General features: G+C 48.9%; 1 protein-coding gene across 6 annotated transcripts in view; it reads right to left on the bottom strand.

Annotated features, from left to right (window-relative positions):
• The window catches only part of Arhgap22 (Rho GTPase activating protein 22), a 170,180-nt gene that overhangs the window by 115,488 nt on the left and 28,049 nt on the right, over positions 1-26,643 (bottom strand). The gene's annotated exons all lie outside the window — the stretch shown is intronic.

The following is a 26,643-nucleotide window of genomic DNA, read 5'->3' as shown; positions in this document are numbered from 1 at the left end:
ATCTGTCTGATTACAGATTTGCCTTTCCTGCATGTAATGTTTCTGCCAAATACCATCTGTGGACTCACAGAATGCCTTATCCACAGTCATGGTAGTCCACATAGTATTGCTTCTGACCAAGAAACTCAAGTAATGGCCAGAGAGGTGAGACAGTGGGCCCTCATCATAGACTCCACTGGTCTTACCATGTTCCCACCATCCTGAAGCCGTCGGTCTGATAGAAAAATGGAATGGACTTTTGAAGACACAGTTACGGGCAGTAACAGTGGCAATCATGTGGCAGCACCCTGGAGGGCTGGGACAGGGCTCTCCAGAAGGTGGAATATGCTTTGACTCAGCGTCCAGTATATCGTACTGTTTCTCCCATCCCTGGATCCACAGGTCCAGGCATCAAGGGGTGGGAAAGGGGAGAGTTCTGCTCACTATCACCTCTACTGACCCACTAGGAAAACTTTGGCTTCCTGTTCCTGTGACCTTAAGTTCTGCTGGCCTAGAAGTTTTGGTTCCAGAGAAGGGAGCGCTCCTGCTAGGAGACACAACATTTTGTTGAACTGAAAACTCAGATTTCCCCCTGGCCACTTTGAGATTTTGATGCCCTTAAGCCAACAGGCTAAGAAAGGAAGAGCAGTGTTAGGAGGGGTAATTGATCTAGACTATCAAGCAGAAACTGGACTGCTTCTCCACAATGGAGGCAGGAAGGACTATGTCTGGAGTGCATGAGCTCCTTTAGGATGTCTCTTGGTGCTACCACATCCTGTGATTAAAGCCATGGGAAACTGCAACACCCTAATCCAGGTAGGATGACAAAGGGCACAGACCCTTCAGGAATGAAGATATGGGTCACTGCTCCAGGGAAAGAGCCAAGACCTGCTGAGGTTCTTGCTGAAGGTGGAGGAAATACTGAATGGGCAGTAGAGCAAGGTAGGTATAAATACCAGCTAAGGCCAGGTGACCAGCTGCAGAAACCAGCCAGGATTATAACTAACCTGAGTACTTCTGTCATATTTTGTTAAGAATGTGTTTACACAGACATTTGTCTTTCTTTGATTTCTCTATCATGTAATATAACATCAATAGAGTATCAGTGGTTATCATATTTAAGTTTGTACAAAAAGAATTACTAAAAGAATGTCCCTCACTGGGCGCTGGTGACACACGCCTTTAATCCCAGTACTGGGAGGCAGAGGCAGGCAGATCTCAGTGAGTTCAAGTCCAGCCTAGTCTAGAAAGTGAGTCCAGGACAGCCAGGACTGTTACACAGAGAAACCCGGACTCAAACAAACAAACAAACAAAAAAAAAAAAAGAAAGAAAGAAAGAAAAAGAATATCCCTCAAGGGATATTACCACCTATTCCAAATTTATAATGCATTTGCGGTTGTATGAAACACAGTTATATCGTGGCAAGCATAATTATGACCTGTTTAAATACATAATTTGTTTGCCACTGTATGTGTGATAGTTATATCATGTTTAGGCATTATTATGACCTGGTTAATGTTCTCATTTGGAAATTAATCATGTCATAAGGAGATATGATTGTGTGTCAGGTTGACAAGGGGTGGACTTAAAATGGCTATTCTTGGTTATCAACTTGACTTCATCTGGAATTAACTAAAACACAAATGGCTGGGCACACCTGTGAGGGATTTTTCCTTACTTAAAATCATTTGAAGTGGGCAGACCCACTTCTCATCCAGATCTTTGATGCAGGAAGATAAACCTTTAATCCAGGTCTTTCGAGGTGGGAGGATCCACCTTCAATCTGGACCGCACCTTCCGCTGTCAGTCTATATAAAGGGCATGGGAGAAGGAAGCTTGCTCTCTGCCTGCTTGCTCTCACTCTTGCTAGCACATCCATTCTGTCACTGGTATTACAGCATATGCTTTCTGGGATTCTGGAGTATACTGAAGACTAGCTGAGACACCCAACCTCATGGTACTGAACAATTACTAGACTCTTGGACCTCCTGCTGGTAGAAAGCCATTGTTGGACTAGCTGGACCACAGCCTGTAAGCCATTCTAATAAATCCCCTGTGTGTGTGTGTGTGTGTGTGATCATATATACATATATATGTAGATTCATTCTATAAGTTCTGTTTTACAGAATCTGTGCTAACACGGCGAGGAAGTTGTGGCTGCGGGAGCATGAGGCAGTCCATCACACTGTACTCTCAGTAAGAAAGCAGAAATAATGAATTCTGGCATTCAGCTCAGTTTTCATCTATGACCCAGGCCAGGACCACAGCCCATTGAATGTTGCCACCAAGATTAAAGGTGGATCTTCCCACTTCCGTTAACCCGATCTAGAACTCCTTCATTGACATCTATGTGCTCCTAGATCTCATCAACTGACAATTAATATTAACCATCAAAAGTCCACCCCTTGTCAACCCGACACCAAAAGATACTGTGCTAAAGCTATAATCTCCCACCCCTCATCCTCACAGGCTCACGGCTATCTCATAGTTAAGATGCATCCAGTCCAACTTCAAAAATCCCCATAATTTTCAACAGTTCTAACACATCCAAGTGCAAGCACAGAGTATCTTCTGAGACTCAGGGAATGTCTTAACTGTGAGGCCCTATAACACTAAAACAAGTCACACACTTCCAATGCACAATGGTACAGAGTAAACATTCCCAGAAAAGGGCAGTGAGGACACAGCAAGGAAAGAGTGGACCATAGCAAGACCAAAACACAGCAGCGCAAACATCAAATCCTGCAGCCCCATGTCCATCATTGGGACTCATAATGAGTCATCTAGGTGTAAACAGCATGGGAGGCCTTGTATCTCAAGCTCTGCGACACCTCTCCTGGGCCAGCTCCAGTCTGTGCCTGCATTTTTCCTTGGAAGATCTCTTGTGGTCCTAGTATCTCCAAAATCCTGATATCTCCATGTCAACATAGGCTTTGCCTTTACAGCTTCCCACAATGAACTCTCGGGGCCTCATTGCAGAAACTATGACCCCCACCACACATTATCTGGCTTCAGCAGCCATCTGGAACCTTGGCACAAGCTTCCATGACCCCCTCAAGTGGCATTCTCAGCTTAGCCTCTCTCCTCAGAAAGTAATTTGGGTTTTCAGAAGAAGACAGAGCCTCTGATACCCAGATTCTTATTTTTAGGGCTCCTTTCATATTGTCCCAGTATAGAGATATAGATTTTTCTTTAATGGGAATAATCTCGTCCACAATTGTAGTTGCTTTTTCAGCTCCTGCCATGTCTGCAACTTTACACTTTCTCCTTTCCCTGCCAAACAGGGAACATGTTTTATATCTTTTCCCTTCACTCTTTGCTGTCTTTTGCTATAAACCCAAAGAAAAGCAGTGAGGAGTAGTAACCATGATGCATCCTGGATGCTACCCTGTCTTGAAATTTCCTCTACCAAATCACAAGTCAGTCCATTACTTTTGCATTAAGCATCACTGAAGTTCTCAGGATGTGGGAAGAATGCAGCCAGATTGTTTTTCAGAATATATCCTGAATGACTTCCAGCCTAGTTCCCAAAAGACCTTATTCTCCTCCAAAACACATTGTTTGTGTTTCTCTCCGCATTCTGACCTTCCCCTTGCTCCCCAGAGTGACCCATTAAACTCTTCTCACAGCACGTTAGGAATTTTCTAGATCCAACACCTAAAAACCACATGGTAAAGTTTATCACAGCAACAGTCCCACTCCTGGTACCAACTTTCTGTATTACAGCCCCACTCCTGGTACCAACTTTCTGTATTACAGCCCCACTCCTGGTACCAACTTGCTGCATTACAGCCCCACTCCTGGTACCAACTTTCTGTATTACAGCCCCACTCCTGGTACCAACTTTCTGTATTACAGACCCACTCCTGGTACCAACTTTCTGTATTACAGCCCCACTCCTGGTACCAACTTTCTGTATTACAGCCCCACTCCTGGTACCAACTTGCTGCATTACAGCCCCACTCCTGGTACCAACTTTCTGTATTACAGCCCCACTCCTGGTACCAACTTTCTGCATTACAGCCCCACTCCTGGTACCAACTTTCTGTATTACAGCCCCACTCCTGGTACCAACTTGCTGCATTACAGCCCCACTCCTGGTACCAACTTTCTGTATTACAGCCCCACTCCTGGTACCAACTTTCTGTATTACAGCCCCACTCCTGGTACCAACTTTCTGTATTACAGCCCCACTCCTGGTACCAAGTTTCTATATTTGTTACTTTTCTTGTTGCTGCGACCAGGTTCTTGGCAAAAGCAACTTAAGGAAGGAAGAGTTTACTATGTTGCACAGTTTGAGTTTACAGTCAAAAGAATAAGACAACAGGAGTGTGAGGCAGCTGGTCATATAGCATCTGCTCTCTGGGAGCAGAAAGCGGTGGATGCTGGTGTTTAGTTTACTTTTTCCTTTATGTCCAGGCTAGGACACTAGTCAGTAGAATGGTGCTATTGACATTTAAAATGGGTCTTCCCACGGCAAAGAACCCAGTCTACAAACTCCATCATGCTCAGAGATTTTTGTCTCTAAGGTGAGTCTAGAACTTGTCAAGTTGACAATTGATATTAGCTATCACGCCATGGGGTCTAGTTGAAGAAATACAGACTTTGGGCAAAGACTTGGGTTTATCTCACTACCAACACTGTAAACTCTTCCTCAGTCTACAGGTCAACAACTCTAGTCTGTAGAGGTCTATGATACCTGCATCAGAGTAAGCAGGAGGAGGAGAAACTGTTGGAGAGGAGGCAAGATCACCAAGCCCTGGTGATGCTTGGCACATCAACTGGCCTAGTGACTGGTAACCATGGTGATGATGACCATGATAAAGGAACTAGTAGGATGACTGCCTCATGGACAATTCGATTCCTGAGTCTGAGCAGCCCAGCAGCAGGCCCACATAGCAGAAGAGGTCTGTCTCTGGCTAATGGCACTCTAAGTGCCTTTACATACTGCTTCCTCAACATGGTGTGTGGCTGTATTACACCATGCAGGTGCGCTGGACCACCACTTTCCCCATGACTGACAGTGCTGCAGATCCTACTTTGAGGATTCACACTCCAGAACTTGGTAGGTGCAAAACGACAGTATTAGCTGTCTTCTTCCAGAGGGCTAATCAAGTGGGACTCCCTGCTAGGGTTCCACTTCCTGTAGGAGACACCTAACTCATCATATCTGACGGGGAGAGTCACGTGCCTGAAGGTCTTAGTTTCTTAGGGCTCTTTCCTTGTCCACATGAGCCTCAATCTTCCCTCAAAGTCCCCCCAAGGCCCTGGAAAGGCTGCCCTTCTGTTTCCTGGCATCTGGTGCACCTTGCCTGGGGTCTCTGCTTTAGTGGTCCTGCCTTGGAGAACACATACCTGGAAGAAATGTTTTGTCTAATCAGGCTGGGCAGGGCTCCTGATAAGGCAGAGAGAGGTTGTGCCTGGTAGAATAGCACCAGTCTCAGGAGGGACCCTTCTGTTCCCACAGCTGCCATCTTCCCTGACCTTGTCTCAGCTCAAGCCAGCCAGGCATAGCAGGGCTGGATTAGACAGACACTGGCTGATGTGGTTCTGAGGAGGTGAAGGTGATGTCCATGAGGAGAAGAAAATGAACATGACCTCAGTATTCTGGTGAGGTTTGATAAGGGACCCAGGAGAAGAGGGGACATAGGTGTCCCTTTGATTACTGAATTTTCTTTTCTGGGTGTCGATTTGCACATCTCTAAACCTGTTTTTTGTTTTGTTTTGTTTTTAGCAAGTTCAATAAAATTAACTCATCAAATGCATGGATTTTTGTGTTTTGATTGCCTGATATGTCTAACTAAAGACCTGGCAGGCAGTGGTGGCCTGTGAGTGAGGATTCTTTGTTGGCTCAGTCTCCGTGATCCACTCTTCAATTCTTCTCCCTTTCAGGTCATCTGCAAGAGACACTTAGAACCTCCCATACTTCCCCAGAAGATGGCATAGACTCCTCTGGAGTCTTCTGTGGTGACTGAAGCCATGGATTGTTTTAGGGTTGCCTTCATGGCTCTATATGTGTTCTGTTACAACAGAACCTGATGCTTGCTTGTTCTACCAGACATCCGCCTTCTCTCCCTCCCTCTAGCATACTGGGCAGGGCAGCTGACAGCAGAACTCACTAGTCTCAGGACTAGTCAGCAGAAATGGACCCTCCTGAGTATTCTCTATAGATGCAAGACGGCTTCTCCAGAAAGGCTGAACTCCTGGGCACAGGCCAATGGATACAAAGCTGGCCAACATGGGCAATATGTGATTGTATGGTTCACCATGCTATTGGCATGCATGACCCTTGACATGTCAACACCAAGAAGGGAGAGATTTTTACCCTGATTGTCAAGCTGTAGACACCAGCCCTCTTGGGAGCTTTAGGTAATAGGAAGCAGGCCTCACTGAAGCCGCATTCCAGGATGGGGAGAGCAACTTCAATGTCCTGCCATTCCTCAGAGAGGTTTTTCCTGCACAGGCCATGGTGACTGCCACACCAGCGCAGGTTTCTCCCCAGATGATCAATCATGCATACATTACTTATCAGACCCGTGGAGCGTCTCACAAGGAAAACAGCCACTGGTATGATTTATTAATAACCACTGCTCCTGTTCTCAGCACTTCCTTTAATCAATTTATCCAGTTCTGTAAATATTTAAACCAGGCCCTGAGTCAGGCAGCATTGACAAGCTACGGCTTCAGAACTGACTGGACTTGGGGCGCGAGCCTGAAGCAAGCTAGGCCCGGGGAGGATGGTAACCTAGGGTTGGGGGCTCTCTCCTCACAACAGGATGCCACCCCTCTCCCTTCTTCCTCTTCTTCCGTCTCTCTTCCCTCAGAACCAAACAGAGCCCTGACAAGTACAATGCCGGATTCTGAGCTGGTGTTCCCCAGTGCAGTTCCTGACAGTTAAAGGGAAGGAAAATTAAACGAAGGTGTAGACCATTGGGCTGCAGATCTCTGCAGAGCCACAGAAAGGAAAGAAAATCTCCACGGAGCCAGTGGGCCAGGCTTTGAAGGGTGAGCAGAATGTGAACGGAACCAGCTCAGCTCAGGACAGGCAGGGCTCTTGACTTTATGGAGGTCAGCACAAACATGGTGTCTGTTCTGCGACCCTGACCTCGGCATGTGCCGCAGGGGTCTGCTCTCACCGTCTCTCCCGGGAAAGCCCAGGCAACTAACTGCTCCTCACGCTCATTCAAATGCACTCTGCATTTGAAGACTTCAACTCCTCCAAACATTGCTCCAACCAAACCCCGAAAACACGGTTCCACCCCGTCACCTTGGTGACTCTGATGCTGTCACCCCCAGGCCCTTCCAGATGTTTTGGCCCTCCACTCTGAAGTGCCTTCCTGCTGACTTCTGTACTCAAGCCTCACTACCTGGCTTTGACTTCCTCTGTCCTCCCCAGAAGTTCTCACAATGTCTTCTCACTGTCTCCAGGTTGTCCCAGCTCCCCCCTCTCCTATCGTGAATCCTTTATTTATGAATGGGAGGCTCGTGTGTCAAGCCATATACAGATGCTCCACAGAAGGTCTTGGGTCTTTTTGGCCTGAATGAGAAACTTGGTGTGAAACTCTCCCAAACCCGATGAGCATCCTCCATCTTCCAGGATGCCACAGCTAGCGAATGTCACACACTGAGGTGCTACCTTTCTCACAACTGGACGAGTAAGTACTTTCCAAACCTAGTGGCCCCGCTGTGCTCCCCCTTTCTTTTCAGCCCCCTTTACTGAATCAACTCAGATAGAATCACCTTTGCCTGGACAACAACCTATGGGCCTCTCCCAAACATCTACTCAGTGGCCAAGGAACTGCTCTGCTTCAATCTTGAATTCCCCCACTGACAAGTTACATTTTACTATTTACAGATGTACAAACTGGGGTCCGCAGAGGCTGCAGCAGTGGCCGGAGGCTGGCAAGAGCCACAGCCTAAGATTCTTAGTTTGCCTGGCCTCATGCCTAAGCACCACCCCCTTCATGAAACTATTGTGGTCCCTAAACTCAGGCCTGACAGTCTTGTCCTCTCTCCAAATGCAGTTATGATCTTGTGGTACACAGAGTAAACCCCATTCCTGCCCCAGATCATGAGTCATGGTATATCCAACATGATCACATATCTACCAACAGAAACACCTGCTCAGTGAACAACTGCTAAGCTGTCTCATGACACATGCACGCACCCGGGCTGCTGTACCCATCTCCACATCTGCTCGACCTAAACTTGTGGGCAAATGGTTTAGAGTCCAGATTTCCAGGCTGCTGAGATGCCTGCGATATGGTTACTGCCCTGGGCTCATTACACTGTGGGAGTCTGGTCCTCCACTCCAGGTATGGTTCCTCCACGTGGTCCTCCAGAGGACGCCACAGAAGTCATCTTTTCTCACTCCACCTTTAACATGGTATGAATAGCAGTCTTCCATGTGCTATTGCTGTCTGTTCAGCTAGCTGCTGCTCCCTGGGGGCACAAAAATGTTGTGTTCACCTCTGCCCCTGGAGCTGGCCAGAGGATGCCTCCCAGTCCAAGGAAGGATGGGGTCTGAGCAGCACCTGTCTGGAGCAGAGGGAGGTAGGCTGGAAGAGGACAGACCAGAAACAGAGCTAGGAGAGATCCAGAACTTTCCTGGGGAGCTTTATGTGTCCCATGTGTGTGTGTGTGTGTGTGTGTGTGTGTGTGTGTGTGTGTGTGAGAGAGAGAGAGAGAGAGAGAGAGAGAGAGAGACAGACAGACAGACTGACAGACAGACAGAGACAGAGAGATACACGGAGTCCGAGAGAGGCACACACAGAGAGGCACAGAGACAGACAAAGGGATTGGGAAAAGGCTACAACATACTAAATTACAGGTTATGCAGGAGGTGCTCAATAATAATTGTTATAATAGTAGCAACAGTTACAGTTCACATGGGCTTAGACATTACATGCTATATGTGGATCTTCATTTTCTACAGTAATTATTTATTTATTTTTTTACACAAGTCTCCTCACTACTTCCATTTTACATATGTGCAAGCTGAGATCTGCAGAGGTGGAGACAGATGCCTGAGGTCACAAGTGATGCACTCGGCTCTGGAATCTGTATTTGCTGGCTTCAGGGCCAGTGTACTGACTCCTCAGGAAATTGCTATGGGCGCCTATGACCTCTTCCAGGAAGTCTGGGCAGGGAGGAAGAAAGACTGTGAGGAGAATCCTGAGAACTCTTGTAGTGGATGGGTGGGGTTGTTGCAAGTGTGCTGGAGAGAGGCAAACCCCTAGAGGCGGCGGGGGGAAGTGCAAGTGTTCTGGAGAGACGGAGTGCCCCTAGAGGCCGTGAGGGGAGGTGCAAGTGTGCTGGAGAGACAGCGTGCCCCTAGAGGCCGCCAGGGAAGGCTGAAGCATGTAGGATGGACAGATGCAATGAAAGCCTCTGGTTTCTTGTTGGATGATGTAGCAAGAATGGCCCTACAGGGAGAAATATGCATCTCCCTGGGTGAGGGGCTGGGAGAGGTGAGCAGGAAAAAGATGGAGGGGCTAAGAGGTTTAGGACTGTAGAACCTGTATGCAACACCACCACATGCAGACATGCACACACACACACACACACACACACACACACACACACACACGTCTTAAGAGAACTTGGGGAAATCTTTCCGAAATAGTCCTTATAAGGATAGGAAGAAGGGCAGGACCTACATGCCCATAGCTAAGGTCAGGTGGACTAAGGTCAGGTGGAAGAAGGAATCAGAGGGAGGTCCCACAGGTGCTGGCATGGGAGTCTGAGCACAGGCAGTGCTTGTGGGTGGGAAGCCATCCCAGATTGTGGCAGGAGGCAGAGGTGTCAATGGGTGTGTGTGTGTGGGGGTCTTATGGCAGTGACCAGATCCTCTACCTGGAGGTCCCAGACACCACCTGTGTCCCCACAGTCCTCTGGGCTCAGGCCTGGCTGTACCCCATCCCATTCCACTGCCTGGAACTGCCCTGAGCCAGGGTAGCCTGGCACAGACTGTGCTGGGCACTCACTCCACAGGCTGCCACTTGGTCTGGTGAGGAAGCCTGGGTTGCTCTAGTCACACAGTCCTGGTCCAGCTTTCCCGGGAGGTAGACAGGGGAAACATGTCCTCCTGTCTGTCTGAGATGGGAGAAAGAAGAGCAACCATGTGACCAGGGTGTGGGGGGTGGGCGAAGGATAGATGGGCATGGGTGCCCGTGACTGCCAGGGCTGAAGCCAGGTGGTGACAGGAGTCATGTCGATCCTGTCCTGTCAGACAGTACTTTATACACTGGGGTCCCGACAGCACCCTCCTGCCTTCTCCTCACTGGGTGCCACATGCCGTCTCCGGATTGTTCAGGTCGCTCAGCCTGAGTACCCAGGGCTACTCTCTAGATCCACGTCTATCTACACTGTCTCATGGATTTAAATGCCATCCGTGTGCAGTTCAACTCTGAACTTGGGATCAAGTGTCATTCTGTCCTGACAGTCCCGGTATCACAAGCTGGGAGCTGAACTCTGCCTTTTCCTGTCCTGGTACCCGTTTCTCTCATGGCCTCTTTGTAGTGGTATTTGCTCCACCCATGACCTTGGGCTATACGGTTAAAGGAGGCGATGCTTCCTGCCATTGGATGTGACTTCTTATAAAGAGAAGAGAGAGGGGTCATGAGGTTTCCTTTCCTGCTTCCTGCTTCCTTTCTCTTTTCTTTCAGATGGCCTGAGAATTGAACCCAGGTCCTTTGGAACATCACTCAGTGCTCTTCACGCAGTGCTCTTCACTGCTGAGCCGTCTCTCGCCTCTTTATAAGAGGTCACGTACAACATGCTGTGCAGTGTCTTTCTGTACACTGTGAATATGTGTTGCTGTAATTGGTTAATAAAGAAACTGCTCTGGCCAATGGCAAGTCAGGTTACAGCCAGGCAGGAAATTCAAGAGAGAGACAGGAAGAAGAAAGGCAGAGGTCGGGGAGACACCAGCCTGCGGTCCAAGGGGCAACATGTAATGGGATGCAGGTAAAGCCACAGAACACGTGGCAAAACACAGATTAACAGAAATGAGTTAATTTAAGATGTAAGAGCTAGCTAGCAAAAGGCCTGCCATAGGCCATACAGTTTGTAAATAATATTAAGCCTCTGAGTGATTATTTTGTAAGTGGCTGTAGGACCGTAGGGCCAGGTGGGACCGGAGAAACCTTCCCACTGCACCTCCCCATCTCAGTCAGTAGGAAGCTCATCCTCACCATCGGTCACCATGGGTCTTCAATCGCTGTTGTCTGCCCTCTCCCTCTCCCCACTGTACAGTCATCTCAGTCGCTGTTGTCTGCCCTCTCCCCCCCACCCCCCCACTATCCAGTCATCTCAGTCGCTGTTGTCTGCCCTCTCCCCCCCCACCTCCCCACTGTACAGTCATCTCAGTCGCTGTTGTCTGCCCTCTCCGCTCCCCCCCACCTCCCCACTGTACAGTCATCTCAGTCGCTGTTGTCTGCCCTCTCCGCTCCCCCCCCACCTCCCCACTCTCCAGTCATCTCAGTCGCTGTTGTCTGCCCTCTCCACTCCCCCCCACCTCCCCACTGTACAGTCATCTCAGTCGCTGTTGTTTGCCCTCTCCGCTCCCCCCACCTCCCCACTGTACAGTCATCTCAGTCGCTGTTGTCTGCCCTCTCCCCCCCACCTCCCCACTGTACAGTCATCTCAGTCGCTGTTGTCTGCCCTCTCCCCCCCACCTCCCCACTCTCCAGTCATCTCAGTCGCTGTTGTCTGCCCTCTCCCCCCTACCTCCCCACTTACAGTCATCTCAGTCGCTGTTGTCTGCCCTCTCCACTCCCCCCCCACCTCCCCACTGTACAGTCATCTCAGTCGCTGTTGTCTCCGCTCCCCCCCACCTCCCCACTGTACAGTCATCTCAGTCACTGTTGTCTCCGCTCCCCCCCCACCTCCCCACTGTACAGTCATCTCAGTCGCTGTTGTCTCCGCTCCCCCCCACCTCCCCACTCTCCAGTCATCTCAGTCACTGTTGTCTCCGCTCCCCCCCCACCTCCCCACTCTCCAGTCATCTCAGTCGCTGTTGTTTGCCCTCTCCACTCCCCCCCACCTCCCCACTGTACAGTCATCTCAGTCGCTGTTGTCTGCCCTCTCCGCTCCCCCCCCCCCCACTCTCCAGTCATCTCTTGCGGCGGGCAGCCAGGGAGTTTGCAGAGAGAGGAGTTAAACAGGCTGCTCAGCGGAAACCCTGCAGGATCCCACCACCGCTGGCTCACGAGGGTCCTAGGGACCCAGCCTTATGACTTGACAGCCCTCAGAGCCCAGCCACCGCCACGGTGTCCTCGGCAGACACGGCTGTGCGCAGTCCTGTTTTCACCCCACCCCCATCACCATTAGGGCTTCCTTGGGGTCTCAGCGCCCCCGCTCTTCATTTCTCCCCCAAACACCTTCCTTCTGCGCTCAGCAATAACACGCAATCTCTTACCCCCTCTCATCTCTTCTTTCAGTTTCTCTAACATTGATTGTCACACTTGGGACTGGTTCTGGAACCCCCCTGGGTATTTCAAACCCTCGGAGGCTCAGTCTCCTCATATAAAACAACAGTATTTACCTATAACTTACACAATCCTCCCAGACACCTTCGTTCTTTCCTGGATGACTTACAGAACCTGGTACAATGCTGTCAGTAGTCATTACACTGTAGCCTTTAGGACACAATGATAAGATGAAGTTTGTACCTGCTCAACACAGATACAGTTACTTTTCTCAGTCTGCAGTCAGTGGTATCTGAGGATACAGGACCTGTAAATATGGAGGGACGCCTGTGTTTAAATACTGTTAAGGAACTCAAGGAAAGCAAGTTGTAGAATATTACAGGAAACATAAGCTCCACGAAAGGGGGGAAATCACCAGCCCCAAACAGAAGAATCCACAATGTGGTTTGGGTGGCCATAAGTTTTGGTATAGAACAAGGTCTGCGAGGGATATATCCCACCTAACAGGTCACGTGTGTGAAGGGAAGAACAGAGCTGTGATACTGTATGGATTCAAATTTATGTATTTATGTAAATTATACTGAAGCATTTTAGGTGAAAGGTGTTTGGAAGGGGGCTGGACCCCTTGGGACGTCTAAAACAACAACAAATAGATCACTATGTCCTGTGACAAGCACCATACATGGCCGCAACCACAACTAAGAGAGCAAGGACCCAGTGTCTGTCTGGCGGAGGCACTAGGCAGGGGACAGGCTAACACCACACACGTCAGGACACAGCAGCAGACTTGGGCTGGAGGAAGCCTGGACCTGGCCTGTCTATGGACCTTCCAATGACCACAGTCAGGGTCTCCCAGTTGTACGGATCTCCCCGTAGGTCAGTCCTTGGTGTGCCTGGGTTTCCTTCAGCCTGTAGAGGGACTCAGTGTGGGCCAGCAATCACTTACCTGGGGCGACTACTGATGCTAAGGAATTCTTCTGAGAATGCTCAAGGACACCTTTCAAATCGAGTTGTGCCCCAGCTCCGCCCAAGTTCTCTTGGTTCTTTTTTCGGATGTTCATGCTCCCTCTCTCCCAGGGGGCTTCAAATTAGACACAATCCATTCCCAGGAGGATTCTGAGGATGGCTAGATTGTTCCAGACCATCCTTTAGTGGCTAGAGTCTGTTTTACCCTGAACCGGGAGAGCCAGGAGTGCCTGGGAATTTATGTCTTCCTTGGCAGGTAACCCTTGGTCAAAGCTGAGTTCCCTGGGGCTTAGGCAGAGACCTCCTTTTATGGCTTGGGTCCCATTCCTCCTTTAGAATCTGTCCTGTTCCCGGACCCCCTCACTTCTCCACCAGCCAGGGAACCTCTTTAATGAAAACTACGTGTGAATCCTTTTTTTAGGTTCTACTTTATGGACCCTCACTGGACACATTCAATAACTTTCAGGAGCTTTTCAAAGGCTCGAGGCAGCCCAGCTGCAGCGGCCACTGACCCATCCGCCCCTCGGGACCACATGTGCTGGGGTTGGCGCCCTGCAGCAAGCCTGCGGGTGTCTGCCTCTACAGCTGTGTGAGTGCCGCACCAGAGAACCGAGCAGGAGGAGAAGGAGAGCAGAAACACGAGTGATTTATGAAAGTCAATGAGATTTGAAAGCGGGCCGGGGAAACAGCAAGATGAATCTCGGAGCTGAATTGATTGAAAGGGCAAGTATCGAGGTCGAAAGATTGATTGGGAGGAGAGGGGTGAGGTAATGGAAGGGCACCGGGGAGGGGCCAATGGGATGCTTTAGAAACTTGATGAGATTTGTAGCCAAGGTGGAGGGGCTCTGCTGGGGTCCTGGGCTGTCCCAGGAGTGAGCTGCAGGAGCAGATGATTTATCTCACGGAGGCTCTGAGTGCCTCTCCTATTTGTTTGTTTGTTTGTTTGTTTTAGACTGTTAGTGTTGTGCCTGAACTCTGTTTGGACATCTGTTCTTCCCCGAGGTCTAGAGATCAAGCCGGGCCCTCATAATAGCACTATCTTCCCTGCTTGGAGAACTTCAAGGTAACAACGTGTAAACCTACTCTCCAACCCCATCAATGGAAATAGTAACCTTTAAAATAGTAATGAGGTAGCCTGAAAATTCTGGCAACTTTTCATAAAGATTTTTTTTTAAAGATTTAAAGAGTCAATATAAAAGATTACATTCTTAAAAGTTAGCCTCATTGGCCCAGCTGGCCTGCTTCTTAGCTAGGCCGTGTGGTAGAGAGGCTGGGGGACACTTGGACTTCTTGCTCTTTACTTCCATGCAGGTGCACCCCAAGAATCAGCCGCATGCAGCCGCCATTTTCCTCTATCCGGTCTTTGAATTTAGTGCCCTTCTATGTGTTCAGTACTGGGAGACTCTGGGGGAGGGTGACTGCCGGGCAGAGCTAGACCGGGAACAAACACTGCTGGTATCTCGACGGCGCGTACACAGAGGAAAGAGGAGCACGGGGCAGGCCATGCCGAGCTCAGGCTAGGGGGACGAGGCAGCTGGAGGAGGCAGAAAGCCTGCATGAAGTGCGGAAGCGGTACACAGGGAGGCCAGGGAGAGAAGGGAAATGCCCGGCAGGAGGATGAGTAGACCAGGGGGCGGGGTAAGAAGAGGGTCTATAACCCAGTACATCTGCCTGGTTCCTAGACCTCGACCTTGGAGAAGCCGTTCCTGAGCCCCCATCAGGATTCTCAGTTGGACCCACAGCCTCGATCCACACCACACAGATGTTGCAGACGTCGAGGACGCAGTGAGGTTGGTGGAGATGTGTGCGTGATTGGAGAGTCAACAAACAGGAGCCTAGAAACATGGAACCACAGTTTTCCAGTGTTTCCTTACTTGGTAGCTCAGTGGAGGAGCCCCAGAATTCCACTCATGAAAAGGAGCAAAGTGTTAATCCTGGTCACTTCCTAGACTGGCAAGCATGGGAGGAAGGAACTGCCTGCGTGTGCAGAGAGCGGTGATGTGCTCAGCCCTGAATCTCCGCTCTGCAGGCCGAGTCTCAGGAAGCTTCCTTCCCCTCTTCTGAACCTTGTCTGGGAGCTGCTGGCCCAGCTCCTCTCAGTGCTGAGTGCCTCCATTCCCATTCACCCATTCACCGAAAGCCTACAGTCGATGTGATTCAATATCAATTATAAATTTCATTTTCTGCCTGCCTACAAGCCATTAGCTTAGATCAATACAGTCTCTCTCCTTGGTTAAGCAATCACTGAGGTTGTTGATGATTTCAGCAGATGTAGAGCGTGGTCCCAAGCTGCCTGGGTCAGGGAGTCAAGGCAGCCTTCTGGACCAGGGCTGGGCCAGTTCAGTCCTATTTTGCAAATCACTTAACTGTCCTCTTCAAACAAGGTCATGGCCAATGCTCAGGTTGTCTGGGGTCTCAAGGTCAGCCCGGTCTTCTTCTGGCCCTTGTCTGGCAGTACTCATGCCCCGAGTGTCTAATAACATTACAGACATCGGTATCTTGTGTGCGGGAGAGAAACCTGTTTGCCTGTCAGATTGTCTGATGTATCTTGGAAAGAGAGCAAGAGGAGGGAGGGGCTTGAGTCTCTGGTGCTCTCTCCCAGACACAACAGCCTTCTTTCTTGGTACATGGGCCTTGGGCAGCAGCAGTTCAAAGGCTAAGGGCAAGGGTAGGGAACAGATCAGAATATATGTCTGTAGCCTACGTTCTTAAACACTCTGGTCCTTGGAGACTGTGCATGGGTTATGGCGAGTTGGTTAGTTGCTTTCAGCCCTGCAGGTGGCGCCCAGGGCAGCGTCCAGATGCAGAGGAACCTGGCTGGCTGAGGCCAAGGCTGAGGACTCTAGGTGAATCTGCTCTGAGAGTGGCCCCCTTGGCTCCCTCATCCTTTGTGCATGGTGCATGGAAAGCATCACTGCTCCTTTAAAGTAATAGTGGGAACAGTGGCCTGGTCTTTGGAATCTCGTTATCCGGGATTGCTCAGAGTTGACGTGGGGCCTAGCAGGCATGGACAGGGAAGGTCTGTTCCCGGGACATAGAAGGCAGGAGTGAAGTCACTTCCTGAGATATGCCAGGTCTCCCGTCATGTAAGTCCTCCAAGCATCAACAGTGGGTACTATTATCACTGTAAGCATCGAGAGTGCTGGAATTCTCAAATATGTATCCAACCCCAAATGGTGGTGAAGGTTGCTGAGTCTGTAACACCTAAGAAGGCTATATATAGCCACCCATTCCCCAAATACGCAAGTCAATGCAACACAGAAGCCAAAACGGGATTCTTCCACATCGCCAGGTAGGTGACACCAGGCATACACTTTGGCACCCGTGGCCAACTCTGCTGAAATGCCCCTCATTGCTACCTGGGAAGCAGTGACCAATCCTAGCCTGATTCTTACTAGCCGGTGGCTCAGTGGGCGTGCCCCCCAGTAAAGCCCATCTGAGAAGGCCAGATCAGAGTGGATGGCGTGACCTCACCTAGCCTTTTGGTTCCTGCTCTGGTGATGGCATCTTGAGTCCCTATGGGAGGGAGCAACCACTTGGTGGATTCAAACCAATAGCTTCTGAGAGACTATTTACCTCCACCAGTCACAGACGCAGCTGAATTTGGGAGGAACTTGCTTGGACTTCAAAGTCCTGGTTAAGCTCAAGATGTTATGAGTGCTCTGACTTTGAGCATTCAGCTCCAGTTTCTCTCTCCTTATTATGGTTGGTGACAGGAGTGAAATCAGAGATTTTCATGGGAATGGAAAGCTCAGGTACACCCAGCACATTCCAAACCTCCAAGTTTCTCTCACCTTCCATAAAAGGAGAAGAAAGACGATGTAGGTGTAGTGAGACCATGTGTTGACAGTGGGAGTCATTCTCATGGTTCCATTCATACGAAATTTAAAGTCACTGAAGAAGAACACTCCATGGTGATAAAAATAAAAAAAACAGTCACCCTGGGAGGACACAGGAGGGGACTTCCTGGAGTGAAGGAAAACGCACTGTGTGTTGATCAGGATGGCAGATAATGGGGAGACAGTTAAGACAAACATTTTATTTTTTATCAGTGCCTCTTTACCCTCAGGGAATAGGTCTAAGATCCCCCAGATACCTCAAAACGCCAACACTACCGAATGATAGAGAAGCTCTCTTTTCTCCTGTATGTACAGATGCTCGATAAAGTTAGTAACTTCTACCTTCTCACATCGCTGTTTTCTGGTGTACTAATTTGTTTAGTATCACTGCTCTTGTGCCTTAGAGTCATTATTAAACAAAATAAAGATTGCTTAAATACAAGCATTGTGTTACCATGGCTACCAATCTGATATCCAAGATGTCTTCTGAGTGACTAATGGAGAGAGAGTACGTGGACATACCAGACAGACGGATGATTTATGTCCCAAGTGGGACACAGTGAGAAGCTGTGAGATTGTATCATGCTACAGTTGAAATCAGAAAGCAGTGCACAATTTAAAATGCATTAATTCTTTACTTCTGGATTTTGTTTGTTTGTTTTGTTTTGTCTTTCAAGACAGGGTTTCTCTGTGTAACAGCCCTGGTTGTCCTGAAACTCTCTTTGTAGATCAGACTGGCCTTGAACTCACAGACATACACATACCTCTGCCTACCAAGTGCTGGAGCTAAAGGTGTACACCACCATGCAAATTCTGTTTTTTATTTTTAAATTTAATTTGAAACATGGTTGATCACAGGTAACTGAAAGTGCGGGGAACAGGGAGCCATGTATGGAAATTATATCTCAGTCAAAACAAAAAAAAAATAGAAATGAACAACAAAAACCTCAAACAACAGTTTAAAAAATCTATTTACAACGTACTTTGAGGCTGTTGTCTTTCAAAGATCCTCAGATAGGGAGCTTTTATCTCCTCTAATTAGATTCCCTGGGCTTGTCCTGAGCCCTTGGCTGATCTGAGCACTTCTGTAATTTCCTATTAGTTCTGGAAGGCACATTTGGGAAACAGTGTGTTGTCTGTGTGAGGGAGAGGGTCTGGGCATCAGTAGAAGACATACAGGCTTGGGCACTCCTGTCATCAGGGTAGAATTAGCTATCAACAGTCATGCCAGGGCCTGGCCTCGGTGTAAGGACACAGCCAGGTGAAGGAGACATGTGGGCGCTCTTCTTTCCTTTCGGGTTCCAATGTGAGGTCTCTACCCTTGACTGAACTCTGGCCTGTATCCTGTGTCCTATTTACCTTTGTCAACTTGCCACAGCATAGAGTCACCTGAGAGGAAAACCTCGACTGAAGAGTTGCCTAGATCAGATCGGCCTGTGGGTAAGTCTGCAGGGATAGTCTTGGGTACTTACTACCTGCTAAGGTGGTCCTAGAATACTGCGGGTGATCCCATCCCTAGGTAGGTGGTCTTGGTTATATAAGAAAGCCGTCTAAGCATTAACAAGGCTGAGTGAGGCACCAAGCAGCATTCCTTCATGGTTTCCACTACATTCCCTTGACGGTGAGTGAGCTCCCTGCTCAGAGGGAACACGACATGGAATAGAAAGCAGCTGTGCCCGCAGCTTCCTGCCTTGAGCTCCGGCCACAGCTCTCACACACCCCTCCTTGGCACAGCCCAGGAAACCCTCTGCTGTCTTCCAGCCCCTTTCTGAGTGATATAGGCAAAGCCAGATGCCACATCACCTATCTGATATATATAAAATTTTTTGTGGCTCTGCTCTCAGGCTATGGATGTGATCTCTCCTAGGAAACCCTCAGTGTATCTGGCCTGCTTGGGCGTAGGCAACATCGGGTCATCATGGGTATATTCTATGAAGGCACACCACTCTGAACTAAGCAATCAGAGGGGGCTGTGGACCCCCACGATTCCCTAAGAACAGAAACCTCCAGGATTCTGAACAGTTCCCTAGTCATCTGGGATGAGTCAGCTGGCTTCTGGGTTATCATTCCCTGGCAACATCTCAAGGAATCCCACAAGCCTTGGGCATGACTCCAGAGCCTGTATTCCTCCTCTTCTATCCTTACCCCTAGAGGAAGCCACTTTTTATCTTTGTATAGTCCTGTGATGCACAACAGAAGTTTGGTCACATGTAGTTGTGGGCCCATGATATTATTACAAAGATGGAAAATTCTCAAAGCTAGTGACATGGTAACAGTCATAAACTTGTATAAAACACATTGTTCATATATTTGTGGTGATGGTAATATTAACAAACTAACTTTGTGATCAGTTGTATAAAGGTATAGAACACACAACTATGTATGGTACATAATATTTAATGATCATTAAAACTCACTGTGCTGTTTGCACACTTAGTATCTATATTCCTACTGTTATTTTAGAGTATACTACAGTTAATTTTTAAAACAGTTAACTAGAGGCCAGAGAGCATTTGCTGCTCTTGTAGACGACCTGGGTTCAGTTTCTGGCACTCACAGGGCAGCTCACAAACACCTGTAATTACAATTCCAAGAGATCCAGCACCCTTTTCTGACTTCTGAGGGCACTGCACACATGTACGGTAATACATCCATGTATGTACAATGTATTGTACAAAATATTTTGTAAATTAGGTAGAAGTCAGTGACATTAATAAGCCCATCCAGTGTAGGCTGACATGTATGACTGTATTTGTTTTTGGTTGAACCTAGCCTTTAATGGCCAACCCAACTCTCTAGCCCTGTATGTTAGTTTTTAAGAAAAGCTCTAGAGTATACAAAAACTAAAACCAAAAAAAAAAAAGCTTATGCAACAAGGGTACAAAGAATATTTTGGTATGGTTTTAGAATGTATTTGTGTTTAAACCTGTCTAAAAAAAAGGACAAAAAGTTAAATTTTAAAAGTTTATAAAGTAAAATTGTCATGGCAAGCCAAAGTTAATTTATTATTGAAGAAGGAAAGATGTTTTTCATTTAAATCTAGTGTCCAATGATGTGCAGTGATGTCCTGGGTTTCTACACTCACTCCCCAGTCACTCACTGACTCACCCAGGGCAACTTACAGTCATGATGATCTCCATGCACAGTAAGTGCCCTGAGCAGCTGTAGATGTTTGTCTTTCACACTGTATTTTATTATAGATTATATGACTACTGTATTGCAATTGCCTTCAATCGTATGTAAAATATTACATAATGTTGTGGCCCAGGAGAAGTAGGCTGAGCCATGCAGCTCAGGTGCCCACCAAATTGGTATGTGAGTATGTGATGTTGGCAGAATGATAGCCTCACCTAACGATGCATTTCTTAGGATGTATCCCTGCCACAGGGGACACATGAATCTAGTTTTCCCCCCAGTGGTTACCACATTCGTAGATAGTACTCATTTATTGACATGTCTTGATTTTTCCTTTCTAAGAGCTATCTATTGACTTTTTAACTATGGAAGAGGATCCCCCACCCCCGACACAAGAATCCTCCTCATTTTCCCCATACAATTATATCATAAGTTGCATTAGGTCGATATATAGAACTTCCATCATTAGTGCCACGTGGTTGCTAGTCCCCGACGGGTACTGTATTATACCATCTCTATTTTTGTCCTTTGGATATTACTCTTTGTTTTCCTGGAATTGGTCTTGTTTTTATGTTTGCTTAGTTCTCCTAGGCTTTGTTTTTCCAGTCTTAAACATGGCATCAGTTGCCTACATCCAATGTTTGTCCAAAAGCGGTAGGCACTTCCGTCAACTTCCTTGAGTTTTGTAACTCTATAGCTGGAGGCCTGCAGGGTAATTTACAGAGGTCTGTAAATAGTTTGGGTCCAGGACAAGCAAAGGACTTAACATCAGACAAACATGAATGTCAATTCCGCCATGCTTGCTCAGGACACTCACGATTTTCCTCCCACACGTTTCAAAACGACATCAAAGGTACTTCATTTTAGTGCAGCTGGGGGAATTAAGGAATTACAACAAAATGCCTGCATCATTGAGAGAATTTAACAAATATAAGTTTACTCTCTTGTGGGGAAAAGTCCTTAGAAGAAAGCCACAGAAAAGACTGCATCCCACCCACCAGCTCGCTCGCTCTCGCCACCCTGCAGTAGCCAGGCTCTCCCCTCATGGAGGCTCCTGGGAAGTTAGCCACGGCCACTGCAGCCTCACACATTGATTCCTTCTGAAGAAAGGATCCTCCTCAATAGACGCAAGTTTACTCTGAACCATTCCAAACAAAGAAGAAGCTCCAAAGGAAAATAACTGAAGGATTGGTGACATGAAATAAAAATTCATAGACATCTCAAATTAAAAAACAACAACAAAAACAAAACCCTGTTAGACTTCTGCCCTCACTCCAGCACATGCACAGCTTGGGGTCTTGTGTCTTACGTCATCAGAGGGCACTTGGAGGCTATGTACGTGCCTTAAAAAGTCGGACACGGACCCCCACCCTCTCTCTGTGTTCTCTCTCTGTTCCCTCTCTGCTGTCTGCTCTGCTCTGATTCCCGCCAGGCCCGGCTCCCCCTTTCCCTCCTAATAAAGCTCGAAAAAGTACCACTGGGTTCTATCGTGACTGTGACCTTTCCACGGGGTAACCAGTGCCACCAGCGCCGCCACCAGCACCATTTACCTATCAAACCCTTTAACAGACAGCTAAAGGACAATTGGACTGGGTGACTATCTGTAGCACACAGTCAGTCAAGGGTAGGGGTACATTTTTCCTAAGACCCTCAATGAGTTAAAGCAGAGTCCAGTCTCAAGCCTCCCGAGTTAACGCCTTCCCATGACCGACTGACTGATCGATTCATTTATTCATCCATTTAAAAATATATACCAGGCACTGAGGCATAATGTTGTTCAAAAAGAAAATTGGTCCCCACCCTCATGAAGCTTATAGTCCAGTGCAGGTGACATATTTAAAAGTCACTCTCAGAAATATGTAACTGCCACCGGAAGGAAAGACAGAAGAACAAAGGTGAACTGAGTATGGGGCAGGGACCCAAACTGGAATAAGGTGGGGCAGGATTGCCCTGCTGGGCGGAGCTGAGGGCTGGAGGGTAAATAGCAGGAGTGTGTTCATGTGTGAATGTGAGTGTAAGAGGAAGTCCAGAGGGAACTCACGGAACACAGAGAAGCAGGCAGAAGGTCAGCGGATCTGGGACTTAGTGTGTGAGAAGTGGCTGGAAGCGAGCTGGGCCATGAGGGACACTCAGAGCCATTGTAAGAATTGTGGGATTTAATTTTAAAAAGCAGTGGAAAGCTGGGCGGCGGCGGCGGCGGCGGCGGCGGCGGCGGCGGCGGCGGCGGCGGCGGCGGCGGCGGCGCACGCCTTTAATCCCAGCACTTGGGAGGCAGAGGCAGGCGGATCTCTGTGAGTTCGAGGCCAGTCTGGGCTACAGAGCGAGTTCCACAAAGGCTCCAAAGCTACACAGAGAAACCCTGTCTCAAAAAACAAACAAACAAAAACAAAAAAAGCAGGAGAGACTGCTGAAGGATTCCTAGTTGGAGAGGCTTTGGCCAGGTTAGAGGTTATGATGGCTACAGAGGACTTGGCCTGAGACGAGTGGGATGGGCATTGAACAGAGCGCTTTGGGAGGCGTACTTCAGACCCATGCAGTGGGGCAGGCCACCACAATAACTACTAATGTGGGATGGGGTTCATGGGCCCCAAGGAGGCTGCACCAAGACGGGCCAAACCATCAAGACAAGCCCCATGACAGCGGGAGTGTAGAGACCCAGTGATCCTAAAGGGATCAGTCCAAGGCTTAGAGAGATGGGGATGAGTCGGACCCAGGTCTTGCATGGGCCTGGTCCCAGGGCTGCAGGCAACTAGTACTCATCAGGGTGCAAGCTGAGGAAGGAACGTGGAGGGTTCAAGGGTGGCGAGTGTAATGATGGGCGCGAGAGTTCTGCCTGGTCCCCACCGCTCCTCCCGGCTGTTCGAAGCCACCCCAGAACTCGGAGAGGAGGGGGCCTACCTTGTGTTTTGTTTTTCTGTCTCGGGCGGTGGTGGCGCATGCCTTTAATCCCAGCACTCGGGAGGCAGAGGCAGGAGGATCTCTGTGAGTTCGAGGCCAGCTTGGTCTAAAAAGTGAGCTCCAGGAAAGGCACAAAGCTACACAGAGAAACCCTGTCTTGAAAAACAAAACACAAACAAACAAACACGAAAAGAGAAGAGAAGAGAAGAGAAGAGAAGAGAAGAGAAGAGAAGAGAAGAGAAGAGAAGAGAAGAGAAGAGAAGAGATAGCTATTCTGTTTGTGTCCAAGCAGCACGTGGACTGTGCCCTGCTGTGAAGGGGTAGCAGATGCAACCGGGTTTTCTTCTGGGAGAGCGGCAGGGACAGAGTGAGCGGTGCCTTCCTTTCCCAACCGGGAAACAGGGCAGTAGTGGGTCAGTGGGAGATGTGCTCGCTGGGACAGGGTATCAGGAAAGGGCCCCAGGGAGCTTAGATCCAGGTGGGGCTGGGGACAGGGTATCAGGAAAGGGCCCAGGGAGCTTAGATCCAGGTGGGGCTGGGGACAGGGTATCAGGAAAGGGCCCCCAGGGAGCTTAGATCCAGGTGGGAGCTAAGGAAGCAGGGACAGCAGCACCTGCTTTCACTGGGCAGAGCTTTGCGCGTGCGTGTGTGCATGCATGCGTGCGTGCGTGCGTGCGTGCGTGTGTCTGTCTGCCTGCCTGCCTCATCTGACTGTAAGTTTTTGGGAGAGGAATCCACCCAGGGATGGACAGTTGACTTATTAAAACCCATGACGAAGCCCAATTTCTCAGTGTGACAGTTCTAAGAGGCGATGGTGTTAGGAGGTAACAGTCACCGAGGCTACCTCATAATGAAGAGATTAATGGACTTCCCAAAGAGTGGGTGAATTGTGGCGAAAGCAGGTTATGATGTGCCTAGCACTTCCCCTCAGGCTCTCTCACACATCCTGCTTCCATACATGCTCATTTCAGTCTTTGCTTTTCTGCCATGAGGCCTGAAGACTAGCACGTGTTAGTACCATGTTCTTAGGCTTCCAAAGTATAAGCCAAATAGCCTTTAAAAATTGTTTCCTTTAAAATATATTTATTTTTTATTATTGTGCATGTAGAGGTTAGAGAATCGCTTTTGAGAGAATTACTTCTTTTTTCCACCATGGGTGTTTGGGGGATTGAACTCAGGACATCAGGCTTGGCAGCAAGATGCTGAGCCATCTCGTCACCCCTGCCTCTTTTCATCATAAACGACACAGTCGTAGGTATTCTGTTTAGCAACGGACTAAGACAGTTCTACATTTAGGTAACTGCCAGTGAACCTTCTGGGGAATTCTCAATCCAGACACCTCCCCCTACCCCTACAAAGAGACGACGAGGACACCCTTCATGGTCGTGGTCACCTTCACCTGCTCCTTCAGGGATGGCCTGCTTGAAACTCGCCAAAAAGTTAGCAGCCAATGTGGCTTCTGAAAGGGACCCAGGAAGCCCAGGTATCACCAGCCCAAGGGAGCAGCTTTTCAGCCGGGCCCCAAAGCCCTCTGAGCCTATGGTTCAGGCCTGGGTTTCTTAACTTTCCTGTGGGGGATTCCTGATCTTTCCCAGCGACACAACACTTGGGGGTATTTCTGCAAGAGTCTAGTCCGGACAGTGGCTGGACAGCAGGCCTGGGAGTTTGTGTTGTGAAGGCTCTTGTGGGGTCACCCAGACCCTGCCCTAGCACTGAAAGTTTTAAATAGGGGTGAATTTGATGAAAATTCTTCCACCTGCCAGAGCCCAATTTCTTTGAGGAAATACACTGATACACTAACAAGCTGCAAGTTTAACCTGGTACACACACACACACACACACACACACGCACGCACGCACGCACGCACGCACGCACGCGCGCGCGCGCGCGCGCGCACACACACACACACACACACACACACACACACACGTGCACACGCACGCACGCACGCACGCGCACACACACTCGTGATACCCGGAAACGACATGCGATGCTCCCCACTCCCACCCCAGCAGCATGCTCAGCCTCCCTCTGCCATCCTGTCCCTGATCCGTTCCCTGTCATTCCTCAGCTTACAGATCAAGAACCCTAGCTCACTCTGGCCCCCTCCTGGCACCCTGTGCACAGCAGCTTCCGGTGGGACCCATGCTCTCAGAATGTCTCTCTCAGGATTTATGGTCAGACAGTTTTGTAGGCAATTGATTCCTATGTTAACTCCCGAAAAACTACACTAGCAACTAAACCTGCCACATGTCTGGTAGAGAGGGCTCCTCAACCTTGGCACTGCTGGCATTTGAGACCAGATAATTCTGTGTGCTAGGCCTTGTCCTGGGCACTGTGGGGTACCCAGCAGCATCCCTGGCCACTACCTCCAGATGCCAGTAGCACCCTTGGTTAGAATGGTCAACAGACGCCTCCAGACATTTCCTCATGTTCCCGAAGGGAGGAAGGGATGCCGATAACAGAAAGCCACTGAACTCAAATATTTAAGAGAAGTTTGGTGGGGGTGGGAGATGGCTCGGTGGATAAAGTGCTGGTCATGCAAATATCAAGATCTGAGTTCGGATCCCTCACAACATGTGCAAAGCTGGCCACAGTGGTGTGTGTCTGTGTGTTGAGGGTGGGGCAAAGAGGCAGATCTCTGGTCAGCCAGTCTAGCCAAATCAGTGAGCTCCGGGTTCAGTGGGAGAGTCTGTCTCAACGAATAAAACGAAGAACAATAGAAGACACTGAAGCTGACCTCTTGCCTCCACAGGCGCACACATGTGTGCACATGCACACACACGCACACACACAGGCACATACAGTAATGAAGGCTGGGATTTCACAGACAGGCCCCTTTGCTGAAGGGCTTGTCTCTTTCTAGACCAACAGGATTCTACAGAAATATAAAAGGTCTAACATGAGCATGTAGGTCATGGCAACAATCCAGTAGCTATACTCAGAGCTAGAGAAAGGGGAAAAAAGGGTAAGATTAACTTTAATGATTTGCTTCTTTCACCCACCAAAAGTATTGTCATTTCAGCAGGTTATCAAACAATTATTTATGGAGTCATCAGGAGCCCGTGTGTACTTTTCTCTTTGGACCAGTATTTGCCAAGTGCTCACTAGCCTCACGTGACTAGTGGCTGTGTCTTCAGACAGAAGGACAGGGAAGGAAATGCCTTGCCTAGGGGGCCTGGCCTGGCTCATCCCTTGGTCATCTTTAGATTACGCCTCAGCAGAGCCAGGCGAGTCTTTGCTTTGCTCACCGGGCTCCCACATTCACTACACCCCAACAACCTCCAGTGGCGTCTGGACGGCCCTGAACACACTGGGAAAGTCACCCAAGTGCCTTCAACATGCTAATGAAATGGGGCATCCCTGAGGAGGTACAGGATCCCTTGTCGTCGT

This window comes from Peromyscus maniculatus, chromosome 9 (assembly GCF_049852395.1).
Source record: "Peromyscus maniculatus bairdii isolate BWxNUB_F1_BW_parent chromosome 9, HU_Pman_BW_mat_3.1, whole genome shotgun sequence".
Classification (NCBI taxonomy): domain Eukaryota; kingdom Metazoa; phylum Chordata; class Mammalia; order Rodentia; family Cricetidae; genus Peromyscus; species Peromyscus maniculatus.
This window is presented reverse-complemented; position numbering and strand designations above follow the sequence as displayed.